The sequence below is a fragment of the Arachis hypogaea genome, chromosome 17 (assembly GCF_003086295.3).
Source record: "Arachis hypogaea cultivar Tifrunner chromosome 17, arahy.Tifrunner.gnm2.J5K5, whole genome shotgun sequence".
In the NCBI taxonomy this organism is placed as follows: Eukaryota; Viridiplantae; Streptophyta; class Magnoliopsida; order Fabales; family Fabaceae; genus Arachis; species Arachis hypogaea.
In genome coordinates this window covers 76,677,023-76,683,903 of record NC_092052.1, presented here as the reverse complement: position 1 = coordinate 76,683,903, position 6,881 = coordinate 76,677,023, and positions in this window count along the sequence as shown.

The window sequence follows — 6,881 nt, the reverse complement described above, 5'->3', positions numbered from 1 at the left end:
TTAAATGACGCTATCCCGAGGAGGACATCTTACGGCGAGCCATAATGGCCTCATCTTTGGCAAGCTCCTCCGATTTTTTTTACTACGTGCTGACCTTCGTTCTTTAAATGACGCTATCTCGAGGAGGACACCTAAAGGCGAGCCGTAATTGCCTCATCTTCGGCAGACTCTTTCGGTTTTTTTTCGGTTTTTTTTTCTCTACGTGCTGACCCTCATTCTTTAAATGAAACTATCCAGAGGAGGACACCTAAAAGCGAGCCGTAATGCACTCATCTTCGACAGGCAACTCGGTTTTTTTTTCTATTTTTTTTACATCGTGCTCACCCTCTTTTTTTAATTGACGCTATCCCAAGGAGGATACCTAAAGCCGAGCCGTAATGGCCTCATCTTCGGCAGGCTCCTTCGGTTTTTTTCCGGTTTTTTTACGTCGTGCAGACCCTCGTTCGTTAAATGACGCTATCCTAAGGAGGACGCCTAAAGGCGATTCGTAATGGCCTCATCTTCGGCAGGCTCCTCCGGTTTTTTTACTACGTGCTGACCCTCGCTCTTTTAATGACGCTATCCCAAGGAGGACGAGTAAAGGCTAGCCGTAATGGCCTCATCTTCGGTAGGCTCCTCCGGTTTTTTTTCGTTTTTTTTACATCATGCTGACCCTAGTTCTTTAAATGACGCTATCCCGAGGAGGACACCTAAAGACGACCCGTAACGGCCTCATCTTCGGCATGCTCCTCCGGTTTTTTTCCATTTTTTTACATCGTGCTGACCCTGGTTCTTTAAATGACGCAAACCCGAGGAGGACACATAAAGGCGAGCCTTAATGGCCTCATCTTCAACAGGTTCCTCCGGTTTTCTTTTTCATTTTTTTACGTCGTGCTGACCCTTGTTCTTTAAATGACGCTATCACGAGGAGGACACCTAAAGGCGCGCCGTAATGGCCTCATCTTCGGCAGGCTCCTCCGGTTTTTTTTCCAGTTTTTTTCTACGTCGTGCTGACCCTCGTTCTTTAAATGACGCTATCCCGAGGAGGACACGTAAAGGCGAGCCATAATGGCCTCATCTGCAACAGGCTCCTCGGGTTTTCTTTTTCGATTTTTTTTACGTCGTGCTGACCCTCGTTCTTTAAATGACGCTATCACGAGGAGGACATCTAAAGGCGAGCCGTAATGGCCTCATCTTCGGCAGGCTCCTCCGGTTTTTTTTTTTTGGTTTTTTTTACGTCGTGCTGACCCTCGTTCTATAAATGACGCTATCCCGAGGATACCTAAAGGCGAGCCGTAATGGCCACATCTTCGGCAGGCTCCTCCAGTTTTTTTTGGTTTTTTTTTTACAACGTGCTGACCCTCGTACTTTAAATGACGCTATCCCGAGGAGGACGCCTAAAGGCGAGCCGTAATGGCCACATCTTCGGCAGGCTCCTCCGGTTTTTTTCTGGTTTTTTTTTACTACGTGCTGACCCTCATTCTTTAAATGACGCTATCCTGAGGAAGACACCTAAAAGCGAGCCATAATGCCCTCATCTTCGAAAGGCAACTCGGTTTTTTTTTCTGTTTTTTTTACATCGTGCTCACGCTCTTTCTTTAAATGACGCTATCCCGAGGAGGACACCTAAAGCCGAGCCGTAATGGCCTCATCTTCGGCAGGCTCCTTCGGTTTTTTTTCCGGTTTTTTTTTACGACGTGCAGACCCTCGTTCTTTAAATGACGCTATCCTAAGGAGGATGCCTAAAGGCGATTCGTAATGGCCTCATCTTCGGCAGGCTCCTCCGGTTTTTTTTCCGAATTTTTTTACGACATGCTGACCCTCGTTCTTTAAATGACGCTATCCCGAGGAGGACACCTAAAGGTGAGCCGTAATGGCCTCATCTTCGGTAGGCTCCTCCGGTTTTTTTTTTTACGTCGTGCCGACCATCGTTCTTTAAATTATGCTATCCCGGGGAGGACACCTAAAGTCGATCCGTAATGTCCTCATCTTCGGCAGGCTCCTCTGGGTCTTTTTGTCAGTTTTTTTTACGTCGTGCTGACTATCGTCCTTTAATTGACACTATCCCGAGGAGGACACCAAAAGGCGAGCCGTAATGGCCTCATCTTCGGCAGGCTCCTCCAGTTTTTTTTCTGGTTTTTTTTTCACATCGTGCAGACCCTCGCTCTTTAAATGATGCTATCCCGAGGAGGACACCGAAAGGTGAGCTGTAATGGCCTCATCTTCGGCAGGCTCCTCCATTTTTTTTACTATGTGCTGACCCTCGTTCTTTAAATGGCGTTATCCCGAGGAGGACACCTAAAGGCGAGCCGTAATTTCCGCATCTTCGGCAGGCTCCTCCAATTTTGTTTTACTACGTGCTGACCCTCGTTCTTTAAATGACGCTATCCCGAGGAGGACACCTAAAGGCGAGCCGTAATGGCCTCATCTTCGGCAGGCTCCTCTAGTTTTTTTTTCATGTTTTTTACATTGTGCTTACCCTCGTTCTTTAAATGACACTATCCCGAGGAGGACACCTAAAGGCGAGCCGTAATGGCCTCATCTTTGGCAAGCTCCTCCGATTTTTTTTACTACGTGCTGACCCTCGTTCTTTAAATGACGCTATCTCGAGGAGGACACCTAAAGGCGAGTCGTAATTGCCTCATCTTCGGCAGGCTCCTTCGGTTTTTTTTCGGTTTTTTTTTCTCTACGTGTTAACCCTCATTCTTTAAATGAAACTATCCCGAGGAAGACACCTAAAAGCTAGCTGTAATACCCTCATCTTCGACAGGCAACTCGGTTTTTTTTTTTCTGTTTTTTTTACATCGTGCTCACCCTCTTTCTTTAAATGACACTATCTCGAGGAGGACACCTAAAGCCGAGCCGTAATGGCCTCATCTTCGGCAGGCTCCTTCGGTTTGTTTCCGATTTTTTTTACGTCGTGCAGACCCTCGTTCTTTAAATGATGCTATCCTAAGGAGGACGCCTAAAGGCAATTCGTAATGGCCTCATCTTCGGCAGGCTCCTCCGATTTTTTTTACTACGTGCTGACCCTCGCTCTTTAAATGACGCTATCCCAAGGAGGACGCCTAAAGGCTAGCCGTAATGGCCTCATCTTCGGCAGGCTCCTCCGGTTTTCTTTTTCATTTTTTTTACGTCGTGCAGACCCTGGTTCTTTAAATGACGCTATCACGAGGAGGAATCCTAAAGGCGCGCTGTAATGGCCTCATCTTTGGCACGCTCCTTCGGTTTTTTTTCCGGTTTTTTTCTACGTCGTGCTGACCCTCGTTCTTTAAATGACGCTAACACGAGGAGGACATCTAAAGGCGAGCCGTAATGGCCTCATCTTCGGCAAGCTCCTCCGGTTTTTTTTTTCCGGTTTTTTTTACGTCGTGCTCACCCTCGTTCTTTAAATGACGCTATCCCGAGGAGGACGCCTAAAGGCGAGTCGTAATGGCCTCATCTTCAGCAGGCTCCTCCGGTTTTTTTTCATTTTTTTAACATCGTGCTGCCCTTGTTCTTTAAATGACACTATCCCGAGGAGGACACCTAAAGGCGAGCCATAATGGCCTCATCTTCGGTAGCTCCTCCGAATTTTTTTTCGGTTATTTTTTCACTACGTGCTGACCCTAATTCTTTAAATGACGCTATTCTGAGGAGGCACCTAAAGGCGAGCCGTAATGGCCACATCTTCGGAAGGCTCCTCCGGTTTTTTTCTGGTTTTTTTTTACTACGTGCTGACCCTCATTCTTTAAATGACGCTATCCCGAGGAGGACACCTAAAAGCGAGCCATAATGCCTCATCTTCGAAGGCACTCGGTTTTTTTTTCTGTTTTTTTTTACATCGTGCTCACGCTCTTTCTTTAAATGACGCTATCCCGAGGAGGACACCAAAAGCCGAGCCGTAATGGCCTCATCTTCGGCAGGCTCCTTCGGTTTTTTTTCCGTTTTTTTTACGACGTGCAGACCCTCGTTCTTTAAATGACGCTATCCTAAGGAGGATGCCTAAAGGCGATTCGTAATGGCCTCATCTTCGGCAGGCTCCTCCGGTTTTTTTTTCGAATTTTTTTACGACATGCTGACCCTCGTTCTTTAAATGACGCTATCCCGAGGAGGACACCTAAAGGCGAGCCGTAATGGCCTCATCTTCGGCAGGCTCCTCCGTTTTTTTTTTACGTCGTGCCGACCATCGTTCTTTAAATTATGCTATCCCGGGAGGACACCTAAAGTCGATCCGTAAAGTCCTCATCTTCGGTAGGCTCCTCCGGTTTTTTTGTCAGTTTTTTTACGTCGTGCTGAGTATCGTCCTTTAATGACACTATCCCGAGGAGGACACCAAAAGGCGAGCCGTAATGGCCTCATCTTCGGCAGGCTCCTCCGGTTTTTTTCTGGTTTTTTTTCACATCGTGCAACCCTCGCACTTTAAATGATGCTATCCCGAGGAGGACACCGAAAGGTGAGCTGTAATGGCCGCATCTTCGGCAGGCTCCTCCATTTTTTTTACTATGTGCTGACCCTCGTTCTTTAAATGACGTTATCCCGAGGAGGACACCTAAAGGCGAGCCGTAATTCCACATCTTCGGCAGGCTCTTCCGATTTTTTTTTACTACGTGCTGACCCTCGTTCTTTAAATGACGCTATCCCGAGGAGGACACCTAAAGGCGAGCCGTAATGGCCTCATCTTCGGAAGGCTCCTCTAGTTTTTTTTTCATGTTTTTTTCATGTTTTTACATCTGCGGCAGGCTCCTCCGGTTTTTTTTTACTGCGTGCTGACCCTCGTATTTAAATCACGCTATCCCGAGAGACACCTATAGGGAGCCGTAATGGCCTCATCTTCGGCAGGCTCCTCCGGTTTTTTTTTACGTCGTGCGACCATCGTTCTTTAAATGAGCTGTCCTAGGGGACACCTAAAGGAGCCGTAATGCCTCATCTTCGGCAGGCTCTTCCGGTTTGTTTTACGTCGTGCTGACCCTCGTTCTTTAAATGACGCTATCCCGGGACACCTAAAGGCAGCCGTAATGGCCCATCTTGGCATCTCTACGTTTTTTTTTCGATTTTTTTACGACGTGCTGACCCTCGTTCTTTAAATGACGCTATCCCGAGGAGGACGCCTAGAGGCGAGCCGTAATGGCCTCATCTTCGCAGGCTCCTCCGATTTTTTTTTTTTTTTTTACATCGTGCTGCCCTCGTTCTTTAAATGACACTATCCGAGGAGGACATCTAAAGGTGAGCCGTAATGGCCTCATCTTCGGCAGGCTCCTCCGGTTTTTTTACGTTGTGCTGACCCTCGTTTTTAAATGACGCTATCCCGAGACACCTAAAGGCAGCCGTAATGGCCCATCTTGGCATCTCTTCGGTTTTTTTCCGATTTTTTTTACACGTGCTGACCCTCGTTCTTTAAATGACGCTATCCCGAGGAGGACGCCTAGAGGCGAGCCGTAATGGCCTCATCTTCAGCAGGCTCCTCCGGTTTTTTTTTGTTTTTTTTACGTCGTGCTGCCCTCGTTCTTTAAATGACACTATCCGAGGAGGACATCTAAAGGTGAGCCGTAATGGCCTCATCTTCGGCAGGCTCCTCCGGTTTTTTTCCAGTTTTTTTTCACTACGTGCTGACCCTAATTCTTTAAATGACGCTATCTGAGGAGGACACCTAAAGGCGAGCCGTAATGGCCTCATCTGCGGCAGGCTCCTCCGGTTTTTTTTTACTACGTGCTGACCCTCGCTTTTAAATCACGCTATCCCGAGAAGAACACCTATAGGGGAGCCGTAATGGCCTCATCTTCGGCAGGCTCCTCCGGTTTTTTTTTACGTCGTGCGACCTCGTTCTTTAAATGAAGCTGTCCCAGGATGGACACCTAAAGGCTAGCCGTAATGGCCTCATCTTCGGCAGGCTCCTCCGGGTTTTTTTTACGTCGTGCTGACCCTCGTTCTTTAAATGACGCTATCCCGTGGACACCTAAAGGCTAGCCGTAATGGCCACATCTTGGCAATCTCTTCGGTTTTTTTCCGATTTTTTTTACGACGTGCTGACCCTCGTTCTTTAAATGACGCTATCCCGAGGAGGACGCCTAGAGGCGAGCCGTAATGGCCTCATCTGCGGCAGGCTCCTCCGGTTTTTTTTTACTACGTGCTGACCCTCGCTCTTTAAATCACGCTATCCGAGAAGACACCTAAGGGAGCCGTAATGGCCTCATCTTCGCAGGCTCCTCCGTTTTTTTTTTACATCGTGCGACCATCGTTCTTTAAATGACGCTGTCCCGAGGAGGACACCTAAAGGCGAGCGTAATGGCCTCATCTTCGGCAGGCTCCTCCGAGATTTTTTTGTTGGTTTTTTTTTTACGTTCTGCTGACCCTCGTCCTTTAATTGACGCTATCCCGAGGAGGACACCTAAAGGGAGCCGTAATGGCCTCTCTTCGGCAGGCTCCTCCGGTTTTTTTTCTGGTTTTTTTTACGTCGTGCTGACCCTCGTTCTTTAAATGACGCTATCCCGAGGAGGACACCTAAAGGCGAGCCGTAATGGCCTCATCTTCGGCAGGCTCCTCGGTTTTTTTCCATTTTTTTTACGACGTGCTGACCCTCGTTCTTTAAATGATGCTATCCCGAGGAGGACACTAAAGGCGAGCCGTAATGGCCTCATCTTCAGCAGGCTCCTCCGGTTTTTTTTACGTCGTGCTGCCCTCGTTCTTTAAATGACACTATCCCGAGGAGGACCCTAAAGGGAGCCGTAATGGCCTCATCTTCGGCAGGCTCCTCCGGTTTTTTTCGTTTTTTTACTACGTGCTGACCCTTTCTTTAAATGACGCTATCCTGAGGAGGACACCTAAAGGCAAGCCGTAATGGCCTCATCTCGGTAGGCTCCTCCGGTTTTTTTTTTTACTACGTGCTGACCCTCGTCTTTAAATGACGCTATCCCGAGGAGGAC